At 46.5% G+C, this 26184-nt stretch overlaps 1 protein-coding gene, 1 long non-coding RNA gene and 3 other non-coding genes across 29 annotated transcripts in view; 4 read left to right on the forward strand and 1 right to left on the reverse strand.

Annotated features, from left to right (window-relative positions):
* The window catches only part of ZNFX1 (zinc finger NFX1-type containing 1), a 33240-nt gene extending 32688 nt beyond the window's left edge, over nt 1-552 (reverse strand). For 4 of the 7 annotated variants that reach the window (XM_015148792.3, XM_077951976.1, XM_077951978.1 and 1 more), the window contains exon 1: nt 10-552. The gene's annotated coding sequence lies outside the window, so the exon portion shown is untranslated. The remainder of the gene's footprint in view (nt 1-9) is intronic. The other 3 variants (XM_015148794.3, XM_077951977.1, XM_077951979.1) reach the window with 2 other exon arrangements.
* On the forward strand, nt 316-9999 carry LOC107000371 (uncharacterized). Of its 19 annotated transcripts, none has more exons than XR_013400021.1 (7): nt 316-703; nt 1093-1197; nt 2761-2846; nt 3178-3226; nt 4299-4417; nt 6740-6834; nt 9780-9999. It is a non-coding gene; the product is annotated as an uncharacterized LOC107000371 (long non-coding RNA). The 19 variants fall into 19 exon arrangements; XR_013400023.1 differs by having other exon boundaries at nt 9727-9854; XR_013400031.1 differs by having other exon boundaries at nt 629-725.
* Nucleotides 927-1017, forward strand: LOC114670685 (small nucleolar SNORD12/SNORD106). Its single transcript, XR_003720381.1, has one exon. It is a non-coding gene; the product is annotated as a small nucleolar SNORD12/SNORD106 (small nucleolar RNA).
* On the forward strand, nt 2593-2683 carry LOC114670683 (small nucleolar SNORD12/SNORD106). Its single transcript, XR_003720378.1, has one exon. It is a non-coding gene; the product is annotated as a small nucleolar SNORD12/SNORD106 (small nucleolar RNA).
* On the forward strand, nt 2961-3050 carry LOC114670684 (small nucleolar SNORD12/SNORD106). Its single transcript, XR_003720380.1, has one exon. It is a non-coding gene; the product is annotated as a small nucleolar SNORD12/SNORD106 (small nucleolar RNA).
* Nucleotides 10000-26184: the final 16185 nt, after the last annotated feature.

Below are 26184 nucleotides of genomic sequence, written 5' to 3' on the forward strand. Positions count from 1 at the left end.
GCCACTCACCCGGCTCCGGCGCGTCCTTTCACTGCCGCCGGCGAGTACTGGGGCTTCGGCCCAGGCAGGTCGGTGGCCCCGCCCGGCGCCGCGCACTTTCGGTTTCCGTTCCCCGCAGACCCTGGGCGGAGCCGGGCGGGCGGCCCAGAGGAGGAAAAGGAGGAGGTGGGGGCCCCGGGTGGAGAGCGCGAGGGCCTGGCCCAGGCACAGCCTGCGCCTCCGCCCTCGAGGAGGGCGTCACCTCAGCTCCCCCGGGCGGCGGAGCCGGCGGGCTCAGGCGGGCGCGGTGGAGGGAAGCGGACCGCAGGGGGCGGGATGACTGCGCCCAGAGCCTTTGCGGGCCTCAGCCGGCCCCAGAGGAAGGGGGACCCGTCGAGCGGTTTGGTGCGTGTGAAGCGCGACATGGCGGGGAAGCAGACGAGCCCGGGTGGCCCAGCGTGTACAAGGAAGGGGGCGGGGCTAGATGCGGCCTTGACATCTACTAGAGCGCCTCGGGCTGTGCGGCTCGAGACTACATTTCCCAGGGGGTCCCGCGCGGAGCGGGCGGAAAAGAGAACGCCTCGGATCCAGTGCGCAGGTGCGAGAGCCATCCTTGGTTATATAAGGGAGGTTTAGGCGACCGTTCGTTCCTTTGCGTTGGGGGCGCTCGTAGTGTGGTGGTTGTACGGCTTACAGCCAGGCTTCATACGCTATCGTCCTGCCCGTGAGTTCCCGTTTTGTGGGTGGTGAGTGGAAACTCCATGTTCTTCGTTGGAGACCCCTGGTCCTCCCTTCCCTTCTTTGTGCCATGGTCTCCGCGGCCAGCCGTAATCTCCCTCTCGTGGCTTCTCCGGCTCTGATCCCAAACAGGCCTTAAGGGCGTGGGAGAAATGAGTTTATAGAGCTGGAAAAGCCAGTGCCTTCTGCACGGGCCTGAGAAGCCCTTGGCTGGTGTAAATGATGACTTTTCACTTTTTTCCCCATCAGATCGACAATGCTGACGTCTTATATTTTGCCAGTTAGTTCTGATACATCGGCCTCTAAAGGCTTGGTCTTGTTCATTTCTGACCGTGGGAAGATGGCGGTTGACGCCCTTTATTTGTTGGTTCACAGGTTAGAGCAGCCAGCGGGTATAGAATGGATTTTGGACGAGGGAGTCACCACTGGGCCTCCAAGGAAGCCACGTGCAGACATCTACAACCTTCGATCTCCTGACGAGTAAGACTTTGTCTCCTATGGGCCTACTGTAGAAAACACGTGCTTTGAGAAGCTTTAGCTTCCTGGGAAAACGTGGGATTTAATAAAGCAGTTTTTATCGAGTACCCGTTAGGTATTTATTTATTTATTTATTTATTTATTTTTTGAGACGGAGTCTCGCTCTGTCACCCGGGCTGGAGTGCAGTGGCCGGATCTCAGCTCACTGCAAGCTCCGCCTTCCGGGTTCACGCCATTCTCCTGCCTCAGCCTCCCGAGTAGCTGGGACTACAGGCGCCCGCCACCTCGCCCGGCTAGCTTTTTGTATTTTTTTAGTAGAGACGGGGTTTCACCGTGTTAGCCAGGATGGTCTCGATCTCCTGACCTTGTGATCCGCCCGTCTCAGCCTCCCAAAGTGCTGGGATTACAGGCCCCGTTAGGTATTTAAAGTGTTCTGACGGCCGGGCGCTGTGGCTCACCCCTGTAATCCCAGCACTTGGGGAGGCTGAGGCAGGTGGGTCACCTGAGGTCAAGATTTCGAGACCAGCCTGGCCAACGTGTTGAAACCCCGTCTCTATTAAAAATACAGAAATTAGCTGGGCGTGGTGGTGGGCCCTTGTAATCCCAGCAACTCGGAAAGCTGAGGCAGGAGAGTTGCCTGAACCCGGGCGGCGGAGGTTGTAGTGAGCCGAGATTGCGCCACTGCACTACAGCCGGGGCAACAGAGTCAGACTCCGTCTCAAAAAAAAAAAAATGTTCTGAATGTTTTATTCTCACAACTTAACTATTGGACCTAGGTTTCTGGTGAAGAAACAGGTTTAAGAGAAATGCCTAAAGTGGAAGAACCTTGTTAATGAAAAGGCGTTTAACATTTTAATGCCACTTAAACATCTTTTTGGATTCCATTCTTCCTGTGTGTGGGGCACTTAAATTTCCAAGTGGAGGGGTGATTTATTGACATATTTTGGAAAGCCAAATGTGTTTTTCTGTTGAACTAGCCCCTCAAACCAGTGCCCGACTACATAACTAATATTTTTGCTGGAGTCCAGGAGTGAGGCATTTATAAAGTCTGGGCTTCATGGGAACACATGTGAAGCTTATTGTTCCAGATTGTTCTTTTGTAAAGTAACTTGTGTTAAAATGCAACCTCTTGGCACTCGTTCACTTCCCAACTCAGTAAATGCCAACTACTTCCTCAACTCTTCCAGCCACACTGGCTTCTATCATGGGCCTATATACTCAAATAGAGTGGAAGCACCGAAGACAGGGGTGTTTGTTTTGTCTACTAAATTATTGCCAGTTACAGGATACAACACAGTAGTGCTTAAACCCTGCATGCAGATTTGCAGATACCAAACATACCAACTAAATCTTACTCCTCATGGCTTTCAAATCTTACTCCTCACTCAAGAACTTCCTGCTGGCATATATGATGACTTAGCTTTTTTCCCCGACAGATCGACCATGTTGATCTAACTTTTCTAAGCCAGTTTCTGTCTGATATGCCAGCTTGAGTAGCTCCTTTGTCCCATCTCCCCTGGGCATCTAACTGATGGGAGCTCATTTTTCTGTTTTTTTTAATTTCAGGTTTATTGTTGGCCAAAACCAGGCTTTGACTGAACCAGGATGAATGCGGGTGTTGGGAATAGAATATATATATACATATAAAACCGGTAAGTGGTGCCAACATGTCTTCCTTGGCTGAGTAGACATAGGCTCTATGGAGGGGGTTGTAGCTGCTTTTCAGTGTGGGTTTGTCACCCTACTTCCTGTATGACTCAAATGTGGCCTTTGCAGCTGATGATACAGCTTCTTTCCCCATCAGATCGACCCTGTTGATCTCTACACTATTGGCCAGTTTTGTCTGATGCATTGGCCCCAGTAATAACTCATATCTTTGTTTTCTGCTTATCTTTATCAGAGATTATTGCTTGTTCATGGGAATTGGGCTTCTCTTTTTTCCAGCATTCAGATGGCTTATTTTGATCTATTAACTTTCTATAGGTTGGGAGCCACGTGCACCAGTGTGTTGATCTTGGCTTGATTCAGTCAGGTGAGGTTTCTGCTTTCTAGCTGTCAAACCCCACAGCAAAATTTGTCCAACTGGGCCTAACTTCAGGACCCATTTCCAAGTTGGGTGTAAAACTGGAAGAATAAGTCATTAGGACTGACTTTCTCAGCAAGGCAAATTTACTTCTGCTGGAGGGTGTTGCTAGCATTCCTGGCAAGAGCACACCGAACAAAACAAGAGAGACATTTTTTATCCCTAATGCAAGTAGTCCCGGTTTCTGTGTTCTATCCCCATTGGCTGGAGTCTACAGCACAATCTAAACTAGTCCTGATTGGCTATTTTAAACAGGAGGGGTGTAGGTTACAGCTGTGGGAAGGGCAGGAAACTTGTTTACAGAGTGGGTTGCTAGGAGTGAAGGGGACTTTTCCAAATAAGGAACAGGATACAGGTTGAGATTGGCCAGAGAAGTTGTTTATAGAATGGGTAACTAGGAGCAGGCAGGTATGAGGAAGTTGACCTTAAGAATAAGGAAGAAACCCATTGTATCTAACAATTTCCCCCTTTTGATTTTTATAATTCTTTCTCTTGAGACTTTTTTAGCATGTCTTTGTTCCTCTTGGTCCTCAAATTAGAAACTTACCTGAATAAGGCGAGGAAGGATTGAGGAAGATTTTGGTGATAGCTGTTCAAATAAGCTTTTGTATTAATCCTGAGATACAGGGTATGATACAGCCTCCTGCAAGAATGAGCTGATGGCAAGAGAGGTGATGATTGAGGACGTAAATCCTTTCCCTTTGCCAAACGATTTTTCCATTAAATTCGTGAAGAGGTCGTTTATTCCAGAATTTTTAGCTAGCTTATTGGATAAAGTAGTAAGTTCTTGTGCCTTTGTTATGGTTCCATCAGGAGCAGTATTATTAGGGATAAAAGTACAACCCTGGGTTCCAATCATGACACAAACTACACCTTTCTCTGCTAGTGTCATGTCTAATGCTATTGTGTTTTCCCGGGCCATTTGACTGGTGGGCCCTAATTGTTCAGCTATTCCCTTAATAGCATCCCTAGTATAATTAATGAAATGTTGCTGGCTTACCTTTTTTTTTTTTCTTTTGAGTTGGAGTCTCAATGTCGCCCAGGCTGGAGTGCAATGGTGCAATCTCGGTTCACTGCAACCTCTACCTCCCGGGTTCAAGCTACTCTCCGTCCTCAGCCTCCTGAGTAGCTGGGCTACAGGTGTGTGCCATCACGCCTGGCTAATTTATTGTATTTTTAGTAGACATGGGTTGTCACTATGTTGGTCGGGCTGGTCTCAAACTCCTGTCCTCGTGATCCACCCGCCTCGGCCTCCTAAAGTGCTGGGATTACAGGCGTGTGCCACTGCTCCCGGCCCAATCAATTTTTATTTAGAGTTGGCCACCAGAACAACATGGATTCAAACCTTGTAGCTATTTGATTTAGGGCCTTAAGTTTATCTGGTATCTATATAAACATGAGAGTCACGAGGGACATCCATTGTTTTATGATGTTTTGTTTTTATGTTTTATGTTTTCTGGTTGAAATGCCAGGGTGAAAGGGAGTAGCCAATTGGATTAGAGCACAAGTGCCACTCCAAGTTACTTGGCATAGTATTCAGTAATGGTCCACCACAATACCACCATACATCTGCTAGAGGATGAATAAGGGACGACTGATTGGTAAGCTCCTGGAAGGGCTTAAGCTCACTGCGTCTCGTTAGGTCTCCAAGGAATGCCAAGTTCTCCCCCTGTGAGAGAGACAGGTAAAATTGGCATTGGAAAGAGGGATGCTGGATGACCCTCGGGGGCTGACCTGCAGTGTGTTGGACTTCAGGGAACAGCAGCGAGTTTGGCATAGCTTATTGCCCCAGGCTGTGTGGTCTTGGAAGAGAGCTACCATGCAACTCATGCCTCAGCGGCTGGAGGGCCATCTGAGTGGAAAGGGGACAATCTGGGGCTCTGGTTTACCATGTGCATAAGCATAACAATCGCTTTGTTTAGAGAGTGGACAGAATATTTAATCCATTTCACCCAGGCATTTGCATCTTGGTACCCTGTTACAGTTGGTAGAGTTTGCTTTAGATCTTTAACCTCTACAGTGGTCACTTTGGTTTTGTCATTGGGTGTTTGTTTAGAAGAAGGGGATGGAGGAGCAATGAAGCGCATTTCGAAAGATCTCATGGGGTCTATCCCTAATGTTGCAGCTCCCATGCAAGGGTCGTGTGAGGATTTAGAATTTATCTTGGAACGGCAGATATACTTTTCTGAGGAGGCCAGCTGCCTCTGGTTTTGGAGATCCCCACAGGGTATGACAAGACAGGCATCAAACGTGATTGAGGTGAGCTTGATCTAGTTACATTAATGATAAGGTGGCTGACAGTAGAGAGAGGAAAAAAGAAGGCAGTATAAGAGGGTTAAAGTTTTCTTAGCTTTAGGTTGGTAGAAATTGGTCCTGGAACAATAGCGCATGACTCTGAAGATGGCGATCCTCTTTTGACTCAGGTATGATGGGTCCACCCCTTTTCGGCGGTTCGGGCTGTTGTTTCAGTTGTTAGGAGTACTAGGTATGGTCCTTTCCAAGCTGGCTCAAGTTTTCCCTCCTTCCAGCTCTTGATGAGGATGTGATCTCCAGGCTGGTATTGATGTGCCAGGAATGTAAAGGTGGCATCTGTGCTAAAAGACCTTTAGTTCTGAGGGAAGAGAAAGTGGAAGATAAACCAAGTATATAATTTGATCCTTTGTTTCAAAGGTAGGAATGTCAGTAGTAGAGTGTAAATAAGGCAGTCCTCTCATAGAGAGGCCAGTATCTTTCCGAGGGGCAGTCCTGATTTAATTAGGTGAATCTGTAAACCCTTGGGGTAGGACTCTGCGTTGGTATTGCTGCTTCCATCCAGAATGAGGATTTTTCCCACTCAAAAGTACATCTCTTGTCTTCAGCCAAGGGGCATGCCCAGAAGGCATCTTTTAAATCTATTACTCTGAACCATTCTGCTGAGGATGGTGTAAGGATTGGGGACAACAGGGTGGGTAGTCTGGACTATTTGGTTGGTAGCCCAGAGATCTTGTGCTAGTCGATATGACCTGTCTGATTTCTTTACAGGTAATATTGGGGTGTTATAGGGGGACATAGGGTTCAGGGAGTCGTCCTGAATGAGACCTTCAACTCCAGGCTTTAAGCCTATTCTGCCCTCTAGGGGAATGGGATATTGCCTTTTTCTTACTATTTCCCCTGGGGTCTTTAGCTTTATATGCATTGGAGTGACTTGAAGTCTTTCCTGATTTTTTTTTTTTTTTTTTTGAGTTGGAGTCTCGCTCTGTCACCCAAGCTGGAGAGCAATGGTGTGATCTTAAGCTCGCTGCAACCTCTGCCTCCTGGGTTCAAGCAATTCTCCTGCCTCAGCTTCCTGAGTAGCTGGGATTACAGGCGCCTGCCACTGCGCCCAGCTAATTTTTGTATTTTTAGTAGAGATGGAGTTTCACCATATTGGCCAGGCTGGTCTCAAACTCCTGACCTCATGATCTGCCCATGTTGGACTCCCAGGTGCTGGTATTTCAAGCGTGAGCCAGCACGCCCAGCCTCCCTGATTTCTTTTTCCTGCCTGTACATCAAGACAAATGTATTTTTCTTCTGTGGTGGTAAGTAGATTTAATGAGATGAGGAATCTCTCTGGGCCAACATGTGAGCCTATACCTAGTTTTAGCATTAAGTCTCTTCCTAATAAGTTAGTTCCAGCCTCAGGGACTAACAGGAATTTAACATGGGCTGATCGAGTTTTGTATTTGATCTCTGTCTTTTTAAGATTTTTGCTTTAAATCTTTTATCCCTGAGATAGAAAGTTCTTCTGAAGAATAGGTGATAGATGGGAGGGAACAGCGCGAGTTGCAGCTGAATCTGTTAAAAAGGTTGTAAGTTCACATTTGGGTCCCACCTCTAAATTTATCAAGGGCTCTTGGTGGGACGCAAGGTAAAAGAGACAGAGCCCCTGACCTCCCTGTTCTTCCTCAAAGGCTGTAAGTGGAATGATATTTTTCCTCTTTTTCCCATTTGGGGCATTTTGAAGTGACCTACTCTTCCACATTTGAAACATTGTTTTCCCCTCTTCCCTGTCCTGCACTGTGACTTCCAGGTTTTATTCCCTTACTCCTTGTATAGAGTTTGGTTGCTGGTGGCCTAGAGGGTTTATAAGTTTTACTTCCTTGTGTCTCCTATTGCAGAGCTCCCTGTCGTAAGGTAGACAGCATGATTTTTGCCTTTTGTTTCTGCTGTTCTTCGTCCCTATTTACATGCTTCTCTAAGAAGTTTGTCTCTGGGACGATCTTTCCAATTCTCTATCTTTTGTAGTTTTTTTAGGGATGTCTGGCCAAATCTTAGTAGCTTTAGCATCCCTTGTCGCAGTGGGTCTTCCATTTCTAAACCTGCATATTGTCTCATCTGTTCTTTAAGCCTATTTAGGAATTCCATGGGTCCTTCACCCATCCCTTGTATGTTGAATGCTCAGGAAATATTCTCAGTTCAGGATACTGACTCCCAAACTCCCCTGACTATCATATCCCTAAGGTCTCTCATTTTCTCGGTGAGCTGCGTTGTTACTCCACTGGGATTTTGGGCTGGGAATTTTTGCTCTGCAGCAGGAACCTTTTGACCAGTAGGGTGTTCATGTTCCCAGACTACCATAGCAACCCTATGGATCATAGTTCTTTTAAGAAGGAAATGCCTAAAATGGACATAAGCTTGGCCCAACCATACAATTGGGGCCCTAAAAATTGATCAATTTGATTTTCTACCTCATAAGGGTCATCTTAACAAGGGCTTGAGTGTTTTTTTAGATTTGGGACTTCTGAGCTGGTTAAGGGGGCATTTATGACGCTGCCTCCTCCCAAGGGGAAGAGTGTTGGGGCCGATTGGCTATGTTAAACAGGAGGGGTGTGGGTTACAGCGGTGGGAAGAGCAGTTTACAGAGCTGGTTGCTAGGAGTAAGGGGGACTTTTCCAAATAAGGAACAGATGCGGGTTACAGGTTGGAATTGGTGGGAGAAATGTTTACAGAATGGGTAATTAGGAGTGGGAACGTATGAGGAAGTTGACCAAAGAACAAGGAAGTTAAACTTTGAAGAGAAACCCATCATACCTAACAGTCTTGTAAGAAAGGATGACAAAGTGATTGAACATTGGGTGGAGCTAATTTTCCCTGGCCAATGCACTTAGATAAGGAGCTCCAAGTTGTATTTAAGTTGGGAGTCAATTTACTTAATTCTTGTGAGGTTCAGGTGTAAGATTCCTCATACTACTGCCATGAGCCACCCTAGCTCCTTGTTACATGGGCCTGTTAACATGGCAGCTTTGTCAATGAGCGAACCCGGGAGAGACAGACATAGCAGAGACAGATGTTTGAAGTCTACACCTTCCACCCCCTTTAAAGAGAAAGTAACACCACTCCTTTTCTGTGTCCCTTGGGGACACTGCCTCCATGTCTGGTCACATGGCTGGAATTTACAGCAGATAAGCATACTGCGGTCTGAGACATGATTGTATGCTTTCCTTCTGCTGACCTTTACAATCACTCAATAAATTGCATTAACACAGGGAAGTTCTTTCACCAAATACCTGTGTTGCAAAGCTTGCCATCATAGATGAGGAGTGGCTCGTGATAATTCTCCAACTTTTACATAAAAAAACCAAAACCTCAAAAAGAAATTGTAGTTCATGTCAGTTAGTGATGATTCATCTTAGAAGTATTTTGTTTATGGATGTATGAATGTGCATAGTTCACTAAAGTCCAACATTCATGTAATAAGAATTCTTGCATATAAAATGACCCTCTAAGATGTTAAATAGATCCTAAGCCTGGTATAACTTTATTAAAGTATCCTTATTTGCCCCTAAAATGTCTTTAGTACACATTACTTTTAGGTTGTCTCTTGAATGAACACAAAGGTATCTTTGTGTCTCTCATTTCTTTTAAGAAAATGGGGTCTCTCCAGCACCCAGGCTGGAGTGCAATGGTGCAGTCATGGCATACTGCGTCCTTGATCCTCCTGCCTCAGCCTCCCAAGTAGCTGGGACTAAAGGCACACACTGCCATGCCTGGCTAATGTTTTACTTTTTTGTAGAGTTGCAGCCTTGCTACGTTTACCCAGGCTGGAGTGTAGTAGCTATTCACAGGCATGACTGCTTGAAACTCAAGGCCTCAAGGGAAACTCCCACCTCAATATCCTCCGTAGCTGCAACTACAGCCACACACCCCACTGCTCAGCTTCTCATCCTTTAAAAGATTTTTACTGGTAGTGTCCTCATTCTGGGTTTCTGTCTTCTGTGTTTACTGTGACATGAAGTCATTTTTAGATGAAGGTTAAACGTTTTGCCAACACAGGTACAATATGGGATTCAATAAAAGTACAGAATTAGTTGTCTTATTAGAGACTGGGAAGTTTCCCTGCTCCTTTTATCAGTACTTGGCTATACCGATAAAGGGGATGGGCTTGGAGTGACCAGGTCTTAGTCACATACATATTTTCATACCCTCAACAGGAAGCACTATAGACCAGAATGGAGCATTGATTGTAATCCACCTTCTTTCTTAGAAACTGGCGAAGGAATATGAGAGGAGTCCTCTGGAAAGAAAAGAACAGACCCTGTGCTTTCATGAAAGTGAAGATCTGGCTGAACCAGTTCCACAAGGTTATTGTATACATAGCCTGGGTTTAAAAGGCTGTGCCCACTTTGAAGAATGTCATTGTTAGACTTTGCTGAAATTTCTAACTGCCTACCTGGATAGAGAAAATAAAATCTTTTAAATCAAAATGCTGTTTGTTTGGCCATTGGAGATAACCATTGAACAGGAATAACAAGTAGTAGTTGGGTATTTGCAGTTTCATTTGGTTTTAGTTTTTTGAGGGGAAAATCACCCTAGTGGGCAGTTGGTTTCTGTGGGCAAAGCATGGCTTTCCACAGGTGTTAAGTGCCTCATGATTGGCTTCTGCATTGGAAACCTAAGAATAAGCAAGCACACTTGGGCCAGAATTCGAACTCCAGGGGCAGAGAAGCAGAGGGTCAATACAAAGGTATCTCACTTGTATGCTTATACCTGTGCAAGATTGTATATGTTAAATCGTGGGTATTGGGCCTTAATGGTTGCATGAGATGAGTAAGGATGATTTGGGCTATGGTATTTGTGTTTATAAACTTCATAGAAAATTGCAAATATAGGCTGTATCATTTATCAACGATGATTTTTTTAAATTTAAAATAATACACACTGAATAATTTTTAAGTATCTTAAAATATCACCTCAAAGATGGGACCTCTAAATTTTTTTTTTTTTTTGAGGCGGAGTCTCGCTCTGTCTCCCAGGCTGGAGTGCAGTGGAGTGATCTCGACTCACTGCAAACTCCGCCTCCCAGGTTCACACCATTCTCCTTCCTCAGCCTCCTGAGGAGCTGGGACTATAGGTGCCTGCCACCACACCTGGCTAATTTTTTTGTATTTTTAGTAGAGATGGGGTTTCACTGTGTTAGCCAGGATGGTCTCCATCTCCTGACCTTGTGATCTGCCCACCTCGGCCTCCCAAACTGCTGGGATTACAGGCGTGAGCCACTGCGCCTGGCCTGGGACCTCTAGATTTCTAAAATGGCTCCTGGTATTGACTCAGAATCCCCTCCCCTTGACTAGGCTGGACCTAGTGTAACTTCTGAGTCTTACTAGCTCTTTTTCTTATTCTCCTTAGCTTGCTCACTTTTTTTTTTTTTTTTTTTTTTTTTTGAGATCTCAGCTCACTGCAACCTCTGCCCCCTGGGTTTAAGCAAATTCTCCTGCCTCACCCTCCCAAGTAGCTTGGATTACCACGCCTGGCTAATTTTTACATAGTTAGTAGAGGGGGTTCACCATTTTGGCCAGGCTGGTCTTGAACTCCTGACCCCAAGTGATCTGCAGACCTCTGCCTCCCAAAGTGTTGGGATTACAGGCATGAGCCACCACGCCTGGCCTAGCTTGCTCACTTTTAAATAAGCTGCCATGTTGGGAGAGGCCAATGTAGCAATCAACTGAGGGTGAACCATTAGTGTGGGAGGAGTAATCCAACAACCATGTAAGTTTGTAAGTACACATGGTTGTTGGATTACTTTCTATAGCGGAGGCTTGATGTCTGCCACCCCAGCAGACTTCTCAGAGATGCTTGTGAGAAACCTTGAAACAGGACCCACCCAGATTGTGCGTGGATTTCTGACCTATGGGAAATGTACTTCAAGCCACTAGGTTTTGAGATAACTTGCTACAAAGCAGTAAATTCACAACTCTGTAATGCCCACTCTAAAGGTCCTGACATGGGCATCTCCATTACCTTAGTCATTACCTAAGTCATCTCCATTACCTAAGTCTACTTCAGTTTCTCTGCACAGCATTTGAAGCGTTTATGTCTGGCCCCAATCTGCATTTTCATACTTAACATGCATTTGACTTAACATGTCCAAAACTAGATGCCTGATGCTTCACTCCCCTAACCCCATTCCCTACAAGTCTGTGCTTCCTATAATCTTCCCTTCCCAGGTATTTGCAACACCAGCAGTCCAGCTGGTCAGGAGCTATGGAATCAACCTCATGTACCCTGTGAATCCCCTCAGCAAATCCTATTGGTTCTACCTTCAAAATACGTCTGAAACCCACCCCCTCTTAGCATCTTCATTGCTACCACCTTGGTACAGACCATCAAACAAGCTTGGAATACCGGTCTCTACTTCAACCTTTGCTCCCTACAGTCAATTCAGATGGAACCAGAGCGATCTGTGAAAACCTGAATTAGGTATGGAGCTCTTTGCTCAGAAGCCTCCAGTGTCTCCCCACCTCACACAGTAAAAGCCAAAGTCCATTAGGGCCTACATGACCTTCCCCTTCCCTTAACCTCCCAACTTTATCTCTTCCCTTTCAATCTTAGCCACGTGGGCCCCCTGACTTCTCCATTCCTTTAGGATTATTCCAACCTCAGTATCTTAGCACTTGTTTTTCCCTCTGCCTGGAATGACCAGCCCTAGACCTGCAGAGCTTTGCATGGCTGTCTGCCTTGCGTCTTTCAGGTATTTGCTCAAATATCCCCTCTGGGGAACCAATCATCTTCCTTATCACTTTCTATTCCCTTACCTGGTTTTTAATTTTTTTAAATAGAGACTATGTTGCTCAGGCTGGTTTCAAACTCCTGGGCTCAAGGGATCCTCCCTATTTGGCCTCCCAAAGTGCTAGAACTACAGGCATGAGCCACCATGCCTGGCCATGTTTTTACCTACTGCCTAACACATACTGCCTATGCGTATGGTATATACATACATGTGTATATACATCTGTATATGTGTATAGTGTGTTATACAGCTGGTAAGTGGCAGAGCATGCATTTGGTTCTGCCAGTCTGGCTCTTGTATTTCTGGGGTTTTTGTAGACGGAGTCTTGCTCTGTCCCCCAGGCTGGAGTGCAATCTCGGCTCCCTGCAACCTTCGCCTCTTGTGTTCACACAATTCTCCTGTTTCAGCCTCCTGAGTAGCTGGGATTACAGACACCCGCGCAGTGTGTCTTAATTTTTGTATTTTTAGTAGAGGTGAGTTTTCACCATGTTGGCCAGGCTGGTCTCGAACTCCTGTCCTCAAATGATCCACCTGCCTAGGCCTCCCAAAGTGCTGGGATTACAGGAGTGATCCACTGTGCCTGGCCTGGCACTTGTATTTGTAACCCTTGGCTTAATTGCAGCATGTTACTTAAATGCAGTCTAATGGATACAGGGAAGAGATAATTTCTGGCTCTTAAAAGCTCAAATGCTTTTGCTGGATTTCTGTGTTGATGAGATACCACTGAGGTCAGAAATGGCCCCAAATACCTGCCAGCCAAGGGCCAGCTTCCTGGAGAACTCCCAGCCACACCTATAGTCTCAGCTTTGCTGTTGCTTTTTTGAGCTCCAAGGTAGTTGTAGGCCTCTAATGATCAAACTATTTGCAACCCGTCTCTAGCTTTAGCTCCCACGAGTCCCACCAAACATTTGATGCTTCAGTCTAGTTTTAGCTCTTCGTCTTCTTGACTGAGGAGTCCTTTCCTTCTATAAGCTTCAGTTTCCTCATCTGTGAAATGAGGTTTATTGGGGGCTTGCCACGTGCTGATATTGTGCTATTACCTTATTTAATCTATACCCCAACTCTGTTATTACCCTATTTTATAGATAGGAAAACAGGCTCAGGGAGGTTTGGTGAGTTCATACACCTTGAAGGTGGTTCTTGGAAGCTGGGATGTGAACCAGTACTATCCTAGGCCCCTAATTTGCCAGGGCCTTTGCTTAAGACCCTCACCAACTGCATGGGTAAAAGCACAAGCATGGCCAGGCGCAGTGGCTCACGCCTGTAATCCCAGCACTTTGGGAGGCCAAGGTGGGCAGATCACGAGGTCAAGAGATCGAGACCATCCTGGCCAACATGGTGAAAACCCGTCTGTACTAAAAATAAAAAATTAGCTGGGCGTGGTAGCATGTGCCTGTAGTCCCAGCTACTTGGGAGGTTGAGGCAGGGGAATCACTTGAACCCTGAAGGTGGAGGTTACAGTGAGCTGAGATTGCACCACTGCACTGCAGCCTGACAACAGAGTGAGACTCCATCTCAAAACAAAAACAAACAAAAAAACCCACACAAGCATTTCTGGGAAGCTGTGGGAAAAAATAAGAGATTCACAATGTCTTCCAGAATTTTAGCTGAGAGGTGGTGGTATTATATCCCCCGTACCTCACTATACGTTTTCTGGGAACAGAGCAGTTTTACAAACGATTTGGAGCTTGGGCTTGCTTATTCCCAGCTCCTGGCAGACAGCAGTAACTTCCCCAGATCTCCTGTCTATAAAGTGGGCATAACATGTCTTTCCTCCTGGAGTTACTGTGAGGATCAAATGAAAATGTGTCCTCTAAATGCTTGGCCACAGGGTTAGGTCAGTAATAGTCATCTTCATCAGAGTGAAAAGGAATAAACTAGTGATTGTGCAACAACTTGGATGAACCCGGGAGACGTGACGCTGAGTGAGGGAAGCCAGCCTCAAATCTCAAATGGTCACATGCTGTGTGATTCCATTTGACATTCTGGAAAAGACAAAGGTATGATGATTGGGAAGAGATGATGGTGTTGCCAGAAGTTAGGATGGGTGGCGGATATGGATGTGAAGGGATCACACAAGGAAGTCTTTGGGGTATCATGAGTGCGGTAGTGGTTACATGAATGTGTACATGTGTTAAGATTCATAGTACTGGGCCAGGCATGGTGGCTTACGCCTGTAATCCCAGCACTTGGGGAGGCCAACCCCTAAGGTAGGTGGATCACCTTAGGTTAGGAATTTGAGACCACCCCGGCTAACGTCATGAAACCCCATCTCTACTAAAAATACAAAAATTAGCTGGGCGTGGTGGTGCATGCCTGTAATCCCAGCCACTTGGGAGGCTGAGGCAGGAGAATCGCTTGAACCTGGAAGGTGGAGGCTGCAGTGAGCTGAGATTGCGCGATTTCACTCTAGCCTGGGCAATAGAGTGAGACTCCGTCTCAAAACAAAACAAAAACCCAGATTTATAGAACTGTACAGCAAAATAAAAAATAGTTTTATTGTATGGCAATTTTTTTTATTATTTATTTTTGAGACAGGGTCTTGCTCTGTCACCCAGGCTAGAGTGCAGTGGTACAACCACAGCTCACTGCAGCCTTGACTTCCCAGGCTCAAGCAATCCTCCTACCTCAGCGTCCTGAGTAGCTGGGACTACAGGTGTGTGTTACCACACTCAGCTAATTTTTAAATTTTTTGTAGAGATAGGGGTCTCACTATATTGCTGGAGTTGATCTCGAACTCCTGGCCACAAGCGATCCTCCTGCCTCACCCTCCCAAAGTGCTTTTAAAAATGTTAACATGCCGGGCGCGGTGGCTCAAGCCTGTAATCCCAGCACTTTGGGAGGCCGAGGCGGGCGGATCACAAGGTCAGGAGATCGAGACCACAGTGAAACCCCGTCTCTACTAAAAATACAAAAAATTAGCCGGGCGCGGTGGCGGGCGCCTGTAGTCCTAGCTACTCAGGAGGCTGAGGCAGGAGAATGGCGTGAACCCAGGAGGCGGAGCTTGCAGTGAGCCGAGATCGCGCCACTGCACTCCAGCCTGGGCAACAGCGTGAGACTCCGTCTCAAAAAAAAAATAATAATAAAAATAAAAAAAAAAATAAAATAAAATAAAAATAAAAATGTTAACAAACAGGCCGGGCGCGGTGGCTCAAGCCTGTAATCCCAGCACTTTGGGAGGCCGAGACGGGCGGATCACGAGGTCAGGAGATCGAGACCATCCTGGCTAACACGGTGAAACCCCGTCTCTACTAAAAAAAAATACAAAAAACTAGCCGGGCGAGGTGGCGGGCGCCTGGAGTCCCAGCTACTCGGGAGGCTGAGGCAGGAGAATGGCGTGAACCCAGGAGGCGGAGCTTGCAGTGAGCTGAGATCCGGCCACTGCACTCCAGTCTGGGCGACAGAGCGAGACTCCGTCTCAAAAAAAAATAAAAAAATAAAAAAAAATAAAAATGTTAACAAACATAGTCTCTGGAGTTAGACTTGGGTTCAAATCCTGGATTTGCTATGTATTAGCCATTGGCTCAATCTTCTTTTTCTTTTCTTAGATTTTGCCTGCCTGAGTTCCTCTAGTAGTGGCCATGATTGCCAGAGAAGATAGAGCAGGTCCCTCCCAGGACTTGCAACTCCAGCCTGTGTCTGCAGGGGGTGCTGTAGGGACTGATTTCTCCAGCCCATGGCAAGAGGCCTTCATCTTGTGCCTGGAAAGAGGGAAGTCCAAGTCTGTCTGGCAGAGATGGTGCAGATGGGCAAGTTTTTCAGACACTGCAGCCAGCACTTCTGGGACCGCAGCAGTGGAGCCTGCAGAGGGCCAGTTCCCCAGGCGTGGGCTATTGCCACTGTCACTTACAGACTCCTCATGTGATAAACAACCCCTAAACAGATTTATCCACAGTCTCTCCATCCTAACAAGTCAGTGATCAGTTTTCACTTTTCCATGTTCCCTTCTGTCTCCATTATGTTCCCATAGTGGGGCAGCTTCTACCTGCATGGTTGGAGCTTCCCATTTTTAAAGAGGCCAGAAATCCTTTAAAGTTCTTTAAAATGTTTGTAGCCTGTTCCAATTTTGTAAACTGAAGACTGAGCAACACACATGCATGGGCCTCATATGGCCTGGAGGCCACCAGCTGGAGACCTCTGTAGCTTGTGTCCCTTTCAGCACTGTTCTTGTCATTCCTGAGCTGGGATGCCAGCTGAAACATAGGATGCTCAGTTAAATTTGAATTTCTTTCTTTCTTTCTTTCTTTTTTTTCTTGAAATGGAGTCTCGCTCTGTCGCCAGGCTGGAGTGCAGTGGCGTGATCTCAGCTCTCTGCAACCTCTGCCTCCCTAGTTCAAGCAATTCTCCTGCCTCAGCCTCCCGAGTAGCTGGGATTACAGGTGCGCACCACCACATCCAGCTAATTTTTGTATTTTTAGTAGAGACGGGGTTTCACCATGTTGGCCAGGATGGTCTTGATCTCCTAACCTCATGATCCACCCGCCTCGGCCTCCCCAAGTGCTGGGATTACAGGTGTGAACCACCACGCCTGGTCGATGGCATTCATTCTTTAAGATGCAGCCTCCGTGGACCTCGTACCTTCTCAGTAATTTCCATATTCTTTGCTGACTTGGGTTTTTCCTCCAAAATTGTCTGGGAGAAATTGAGGTTTGTGGAGTTTCCCAATGGCTAGTTTCCAAACTGGCTTCAAAGCCTGGGCTTGTGGAATTGGCAGGGTCTGCAGCCAGCCTAACCCATCCTTCGGTCGCAGCCTCCCATGGTCCTGATATTAATTCATCACAGGTCTGTTTAGAAGGTGGCAGAAACAGACCGTCTTGGGCTTATTTATATCTGTGACTTTTTTTAAAAGACAGAAAAGGAGAAATCTGGATCCTTTCCCTTGTCAGCCTCCTTTAACTAAATGGTCTTTTGCTAAAATAGACTGGCCCTACTGTGTGGGTAGGAAGGGTTGAGATGGGAGTGGGCCGAGTGGGCGAGAACTTTTTTTTTTTGCCCTGATATTAAAATGGCAGCATGTGCAGTCTTCTGCCTCTGCCCAGGTTGGCCTGATGTTTTCATAGGGAGAGAGGCCGCTTGTTGAGTGTGGTGGTGTTTATCATAGTGTATGTTAGGCTGCCTGAAACATCCCTCGCTGTCGTACCTTTCAGCCAACTCTAACATACCTCTCTCAGCCTGATTTCTCCCCACTTGAGTTATAATAACAACAACTGCCTTTTAAAAAATTTCCTACTGGGCTTCATGCTAGGTACTTTCCATGTTTTATTTTTATTTATTTAGTTTTTGAGGCAGAGTCTCACTCTGTCCCCCATGCTGGAGTCCAGTGGTGTGATCGCAGCTCACTGCAGCCTCAAACTCCGGGGCTCAAGCGAGCCTCCTGCCTCAGCCTCCTGAATAGCTGGGACTACAGGCGTGTGCTACCACACCCGGCTGATTTTTCTATTTTTTTGTACAGACAGTGTCTCCCTTTGTTGCCCAGGCTGATCTCTCCTGGGCTCAAGCAATCCTCCTGCCTCAACCTCCCAAAGTATTGGGATTACTGGTGTGAGCCACCATGGTATGTTTTAAATAATTTATTCTTGGCCGGGCGCGGTGGCTCACGCCTGTAATCCCAGCACTTTGGAAGGCCGAGGCGGGCGGATCACAAGGTCAGGAGACCGAGACCATGGTGAAACCCCGTCTCTACTAAAAATAGAAAAAAAAAAAATTAGCCGGGCGCAGTGGCAGGCGCCTGTAGTCCCAACTACTCGGGAGGCTGAGGCCGGAGAATGGCGTGAACCCGGGAGGCGGAGCTTGCAGTGAGCCGAGATTGCGCCACTGCACTCCAGCCTGGGTGACAGAGCGAGACTCCGTCTCAAAAAAAAAAAAAATAAAATAAAATAAAATAAAATAAAATAATTTATTCTTCACCTCAGGTGAGTGAGGTAATATCCCAGTTTTACAGATAAGGAAACAGATTGGGCAGGGGAAGTGACTTGCCTCAGATGCACAATAAATGGCTCCGCCAGTGTCTTCCTTGGCGCCTCCAGATCCCCTTGTCACCCTTGTCCCCTCTGCTCCTCTCTGCTCCATGCTTCTGGAGCATGAACTGCATTAACAGCTCCTTGTCTGGTGGCCTCAAGGTTCCCCAGGAGGCAGGGAGGGTGAGGCTGAGATGTGTGTTCCCCTAAGGCACATGCCTCAGCCTGGCCGCCTCTGTTTAAGGCCACAGGCCCTCAAGTGCTTCCCCACCTGACTTTCCAGGCTCGGGTAACTGCTTCCTGCCTGCCCCGTCAGGTGTAGGGGGTGCTTCATGGGTCAACACTAGCTTATGTGGTTTCCTTATATCCTGGGCACACCTTTGTTATTCTCAAATTACACTCTGCTTGAACTATTCTCTATCCAGCGGGTTGTGACTATCCAGAGGCGGAGTTGGGATTTGAACCCCAGGACTTCAAAATAAGCTCTGTGCAAATGGCCTCCCAGAGCTGCCTGCTGGTTTCTTCTGCCAGGCCCGGCTTCTCCATTCTGGCTTGGACCATGGTCTGCTGTTATTTCCACAACAATTGCAGGAAGTTGCCAAATGCGTTCTCTGTGACTGCCAGGCTGATGACCCTGTTTAAAAGCAAAACAACAACAAAAAAAGCAATTTCTTCAATTAAAATTACAAAACAGAAAAAAAAAGATGTCACACTTGGGGGAAGCTGGGTGAAGTGTACTTGATATTCTACATACTATTTTTGCAGTTCTCTGTGAATCAATGTTATTTCCAACTGAAATGTTAAAAAAACTTCATTACTAAATCAGAAAAAATAAACAACAAACAACAACAAAAACCAGAGGAGAATATGTGGTGCACTATTGAGGGAAATATAAAAGGATAAAAACAAGAAAATACTGACACAACTCAGACTCCGTTGTTGAACCCTATTTTATTTTATATACTTCTAGGTCTTTTTTTTTTTTTTTTTGAAAAGAGCCTCAGCTCACTGCAACCTCTACCTCCCGGGTTCAAGCGATTCTCCTGCTTCAGCCTCCCGAGTAGCTGGGATTACAGGTGCCCGCCACCACGCCTGGCTAATTTTTGTATTTTTAGTAGAGACAGGGTTTCACCATGTTGTCCAGGCTGGTCTCGAACTCCTGATTCAGGTGATCCGCCCGCCTCGGCCTCCCAAAGTGCTGGGATTACAGGTGTGAGCCCCTGCGTCAGGCCACTTCTAGGTCTTTTTCTACATGTTTATATATACACTATATGTATTTTTTACCAAAGTGGGATCATACCATAATGCTGTTTTTTGTTTGTTTGTTTGTTTTTGTTTTTAAGACAGTCTTACTCTGTTGCCCAGGCTGGAATGCAGTGGTGTGATCTTGGCTCACTGCAACCTCTGCCTCCCAGGTTCAAGTGATTCTCCTGCCTCAGCCTCCTGAGTAGCTGGGACTACAGCTGCCCGCCACCACGCCCAGCTAATTTTTTGTATTTTTAGTAGGGATGGGGTTTCGCTATGTTGGCAACACTGGTCTCGAACTCCCAACCTCAAGTGATCCACCTGCCTTGGCCTCCCATAGTGCTGGGATTACAGGTGTAAGCCACTGTGCCCGGCCAATAATGCTGTTTTGTAACCTCTGTCAGTTAACCATCTCCATTTTTTCACATCAATAAATTTCCCATTTGTCCACAAAAGTCCTGTACAGCTGGCAGAGGGTATATGTGACTGGAGGCCATTAGGTCCTTCAGGTTCTTCCAACCTAGCACCACCCTTTCTTCCCCTTTACCATAGAAGCTTGTCCTGGAGAACGTCTCACCTTCTGGATTCATCTGAGTGTTGCCTTCTGGGGGTGTCATTTCATTTGTTCCTCTGTATCCTGCATCCTCTGTAAACTGGAGAGTCATTCTAAAGTTTTGATAAGATCAAGTTAAATATTTTGGCAAGAAAGCATCATAGATGATGATGCTGTGCACATCAGGTGACATCACATTTTATATTTAATGGACAAATAAAAGTTGTATATGTTTACAGTGTACAACACGATGTTTTGAAATATGTGTATGTTGTGGAATGGCTAACTCAGGCCAATTAAAATATGTATTACTTCACTTTTTTTTTTTTTTTTTTTAAAGAGGCAGAGTTTTGCTCTTGTTGCCCAGGCTGGAGTACAGTGGCACAATCTCAGCTCACTGCTACCTCCGTCTCTCAGGTTTAAGCGAGTCTCCTGCTTCAGCCTCCCAAGTAGCTGGGATTACAGACATCTGCCACCATGCCCGGCTAATTTTTTGTGTTTAGTAGAGACGGGTTTCACCATTTTGCTCAGACTGGTCTCAAACTCCTGACTTCAGGTGATCTGCCCACTTCAGCCTCTCAAAGTGCTGTGATAACAGGCATGATACTTCACATTTTTTTGTGATGAGAACACAAAATCTCTTGAGCAATTTTTAAGTACACAGCGTATTCTTATTGACTATAGTCACCATGATGTACAATAGAGCTCTTGAAGTTATTCCTCCTGTTTAACTGGAATTTTGTACCCTTTGATCAATATCTCCTGAACACAGTTTTCTTTTTTTTTTTTTTTTTTGAGACGGAGTCTCGCTCTGTCACCCAGGCTGGAGTGCAGTGGCTGGATCTCAGCTCACTGCAAGCTCCACCTCCCGGGTTCACGCCATTCTCCTGCCTCAGCCTCCCGAGTAGCTGGGACTACAGGTGCCTGCCACCTCACCCGGCTAAGTTTTTTGTATTTTTAGTAGAGACGGGGTTTCACTGTGTTAGCCAGGATGGTCTCGATCTCCTGACCTCGTGATCCGCCCATCTCGGCCTCCCAAAGTGCTGGGATTACAGGCTTGAGCCACCGCGCCCGGCCCCTGAACACAGTTTTCTCTGCTTCTCTCCTATGACTTTGACTTTTATGTGTAGATGCCACATAGAGGTGATATCTTCCAGCCTGGGCAACAGAGTGAGATTCTGGTTTTGTTTCTTTCTTTCTTTTTTTTCTTTTTTTGGAGACAGTCTCACTCTGTGGCCCAGGATGATCTCGGCTCACTGCAATTCTGCCTCCTGGGCTCAAGTGATCCTCCCACTTCAGCCTCCCGAGTAGCTGGGACTACAGGCATGCACCACTACACCTGGTTAATTTTTGTATTTTTTTGTAGAGATGGGTTTCGCCAAGTTGCCCAGGCTGATCTTGAACTCCTGGGTTCAAGCGATCTCCGCCTGCCTCGGCCTCCCAAAGTGCTGGGATTTCAGGCATGAGCCACCATGCTTGGCTGAGACTGTTTCTAAGACAGTCTCACTCTGTTGCCCAGGCTGGAGTGCAGTGGCGCGATCTTGGCTCACTGCAGCCTCCGCCTCCCAGGTTTAAGTGATTCTCCTGCCTCAGCCTCCTGAGCGTCTGGGACTACAAGTGCCCACCACCACACCCAGCTAATTTTTGTATTTTTAGTAGAGACAGGGTTTCGCCATGTTAGCCAGGCTGGTCTTCAACTCTCGACCTCAAGTGATCCACCTGCCTCGGCCTCCCAAAGTGTTAGGATTGCAGGCGTGAGCCACCGTGTCCGACCTCACACAGAATTTTAAAAACACATTTTAAAAGTGTATTCAAGGGTTGACATGCAATAAAATTAGCAATTTGTACTGCTTTATCAAGGACATTCCTAAGTGAAACTGGCTGTCTTTTCTTGTTACTGTGGGCTTGTAGAGGTGAAGAATACAGTGATTACTAATAGAATTAGGTGCCACTACTTTGATTCATGCTAAGGAGCTAGCAGCTTTGCCCTCTTTTGTTTTTATATCATTTAATGCAAATGTCACACAGGGGAATGTTAAAAGATAAAGTCTTACTATCATTATGAAAATTCTTTTGACCTTGTACCCCCCTGAAAGGGTCTTAAACACCATACTTTAAGAATTACCAATCTGTTCTATAGACTTCATTCAAATGTTGCCAATTTTCCTACTAATATCCTTGTTATGGTCTAAGATCTAACCCAAGAGCACATTAAAAAAAAAAAATCAACTTTTACTTTAGATTCAGGGGGTACACGTGCAGGATTGTTACAAGGATATATTTCGTGGTGCTGAGGTTTGGGTATGATTGAGCCTGTCATCCAGCTAGTGAGCAAGGTACCTAGTAGGGGGTTTTTCACCCCCTGCCCCATCCCTCTCTTCCCCCTCTTGTAGTCCCTGGTGTCTAATGTTTCATCTGTATGTGTCCACGTGTACCTAATGTTTAGCTCCCATATATATGTGAGAACATATGGTATTTGCTTTTCTGTTTCTGTGGTAATTCGCTTATGATAGTGGCCTCCAGCTGCATCCATGTTGCTACAAAGGGCATGATTTCCTTCTTTTTTTTTTTTGAGACGCAGTCTTGCTCTGTCACCACGCTGGAGTGCAGTGGGGTGATCTCAGCTTACTGCAACCTCCGCTTCCCGGGGTCAAGCAATTCTCCTGCCTCAGCCTCCCAAGTAGCTGGAATTACAGGGGTGTGTCACCATACCCGGCTAATTGTATTTTTAGTAGAGATGAACGTTTACCATGTTGGCCAGGCTGGTCTCGAACTTCTGGCCTCAAGTGATCCACCAACCTCGGCCTCCCAAAGTGCTGGGATTATAGGTGTGAGCCACTGTGCCTGGTCTATAAATCTCTTTAATGCCTGGGAAGCTGAAACACAAGAATTGCTTGAACCCGGGAGGCAGAGGTTGCAGTGAGCTGAGATCACACCACCACACTACAGCCTGGGCAACAGAGTGAGACTCTGTCTCAAAAAGAGAGAGAGCAAGCCTAAGGAGAGAGGACATCTAAATAGAACATGTTTCAACATTAGCTCTTCATGCACACATATGTTCATCACAGCACTGTTCACAATAGCAAAGACATGGAATCAACCTAGGTGCCCATCAGCACTGGAATAAAGAAAATGTGGTACATATACACAACAGAATACTACACAGCCATGAAAAAAAGAATGAAATCCCCGGGCACAGTGGTTCATGCCTGTAATCCCAGCACTTTGGGAGGCCGAGGTGGGTGGATCACCTGAGGTTGGGAGTTCCCAGCTACTTGGGAGGCTAAGGCAGGAGAATTGCTTGAACCCGAGAGGCAGAAGTTGCAGTGAGCTGAGATTGCACCACTGCACTCCAGCCTGGGCAACAAAGCAAGACCCTATCTCCAAAAAAAAAAAAAAAAAAAAGGATGGGAAAGAAAATTACTAGAGGGTTACTTTGATTACAATATTCAGGAAAGGCCTCTCTGAGGGTGTGACATGTGAGCCAAGATCTGAAGGATGAATAGGAGCTGGGCACAAGAAAATCTGAAAGGGAAGAGCATTCTGGGAGCGGGGACAGAAAGTGCAAAGGCTCAGAGATGAGAATGAACTTGGCAACACTACACAGAATTGTGTCCAACGTTCTTCAGCTGCTGAAAAACTTGTTCATGATAAATTTGGGCCCCAGACACATACGACAGCCATCAGTTAAACACTTATCAGAGCTAGACTCAAAAGTAGAATAAAAATGTCAAACTCCAGACATTTCCATAAACACTCAGCATGTTTCGTTTGCTTAGGAGGAGTTTTCCTCATCTCTAAATCACGGGGCTCCAGTTTCTCAAACCCTCTGCCAGGAAGGGAAATTGAGCTGGAAAGTGAACCATCAGGGAAAGTTAAGCACCCGGCTCCACCCTGAGCTTTATCATTTATCAGTGGAGACAGCTAGACATTTGGCAGAAAACGGTGAAACTAAGATTTGCCTGTGTGTCTAATGGTTCCATATGCATTTTGGGTTGGGTGGCATCCAGAAGCAGCTGGGAAAATTCCAGTTGTATCAGGCATTCACCTCTTCTCTCTGACTGTGGCTAGCCACTCAGGAAGTCACATAGGTACCTTACTGCTCCCTGATTTAGCTCTGTCTTTAAAAAAAAATTCTTTTTTTTTTTTTTTTTTTTTGAGATGGAGTCTTGCTCTTGTTGCCCAGGCTGGAGTGCAATGGCGCCATCTTGGCTCACTGCAACCTCTGCCTCTCGGGTTCAAGCAATTCTCCTGCCTTAGCCTCCCAAGTAGCTGGGATTACAGGTGCCCACCACCATGCTCAGCTAATTTTTTGGTAAAAGTGGGGTTTCACCACGTTACAGGCGTGAGCCACTGTGCCCAGCCAAAAAAATCTTTCTTAAGATATAAACACACACAAAAGGCAAAAGGAACGCAACTTGAGGAAGTGGCTAGATCACTATATTGGACTTTACAGAATCTGGGTTCAAGGCCCATTTCACACACTAACTGACTCAGCCCTCTCATTTGTAAACATTTACACCAGGCCGGGCACGGTGGCTCACGCCTGTAATCCCAGCACTTTAGGAGGCCGAGGTGGGTGGATCATGAGGTCAGGAGATCGAGACCATCCTGGCTAATACGTTGAAACCCCGTCTCTACCAAAAATACAAAAAAAAAAATTAGCCGGGCGCGGTGGTGGGTGCCTGTAGTCCCAGCTACTGGGGAGGCTGAGGCAGGAGAATGGCGTAAACCCGGGAGGCGGAGCTTGCAGTGAGCCGAGATCGCGCCACTGCACTCTAGCCTGGGCGACAGAGCAAGACTCTGTCTCAAAAAAAAAAAAAAGTTACACCAGTTTCTTACAAAGTGGCAGGTACTTTTTAGCTGTGTGATCTTAGGCAAGTGACTTCACACCTCTGAGCCTTGTCTTAACCTCTGAAAATGGGCATTAATAATATTTATTTGTGGTAGACACTGATGGTTTCTACCCAACAGCTGTTTTCCCCTCTTGGGTCTTTGCTTCCTTCTCCCATGACAGAAGCAGATGAGGCCAGACCCTCACCTTCCCAACTTCCTCTGCAGCTGATGAATGCAACCTAGTTCTGGCCAATGAGATGCATGGAAAAATTGGCTAGGGAGCTTCTGTATGTAGTGCCTGTGATTTTTTGTTTTCACGTGGTTAATAATATGATTTCATGCTATTAGTAGATGGGGCCAGGCGTGGTGGCTCATTCCTGTAACCCTAGCACTTTGAGAGGCCAAGGCAGGTGAATCACCTGAGGTCAGGAGTTCAAGACCACCCTGGGCAACATTGTGAAACCCTGTTTGTGCTAAAAATACAAAAATTAGTGAAGCATGGTGGCACACGCTTGTAATCCCAGCTGCTCAGGAGCTGAGGCAGGAGAATCGCTTGTGTCTGGGAGGTGGAGGTTGCAGTGACCTGAGATCAGGCCACTGCACTCCAGCCTGGGTGACAGAGTAAGACTCTGTCTCAAAAAAAAAAAAAAAAAAAAAAAAAAAAAAAAAAGTACGTGGGGCTAAATAGAAAGGCCCAGAAAATCCAAAGCATGTGTGCTGCTGTATAAATTGGAGCAGTGCTTTTGGATGGTTCCCAGCTAAAATGCAGATTCTGGTTCAGTGGGTCTGTGGTGGCGCTTGAGAGATGTGCCTAAGGAGGACCATTTAGGGTTGGCTGATCCACCATTTCAACAAGTTCTTCAAGGGCCCGAGATCTCTCCCACTTTTCTGCCTGCCATCCTGGATGGTTGGTGTGTTGTCCCCAGGCTTGTTGCCTGAAGGTTACAAGGTCAAGGACACAATACCAGCGACCACACCCAGACATCACTGAACTTTCTTTTTTTTTTTTTTTTTTTTTTAGACGGAGTCTCGCTCTGCCGCCCAGGCTGGAGTGCAGTGGCCGGATCTCAGCTCACTGCAAGCTCCGCCTCCCGGGTTCACGCCATTCTCCTGCCTCAGCCTCCCGAGTAGTTGGGACCACAGGCGCCCGCCACCGCGCCCGGCTAGTTTTTTGTATTTTTTTTTAGTAGAGACGGGGTTTCACCGTGTTAGCCAGGATGGTCTCGATCTCCTGACCTCGTGATCCGCCCGTCTCGGCCTCCGAAAGTGCTGGGATTACAGGCTTGAGCCA

The sequence above is a fragment of the Macaca mulatta genome, chromosome 10, assembly GCF_049350105.2.
Source record: "Macaca mulatta isolate MMU2019108-1 chromosome 10, T2T-MMU8v2.0, whole genome shotgun sequence".
Classification (NCBI taxonomy): domain Eukaryota; kingdom Metazoa; phylum Chordata; class Mammalia; order Primates; family Cercopithecidae; genus Macaca; species Macaca mulatta.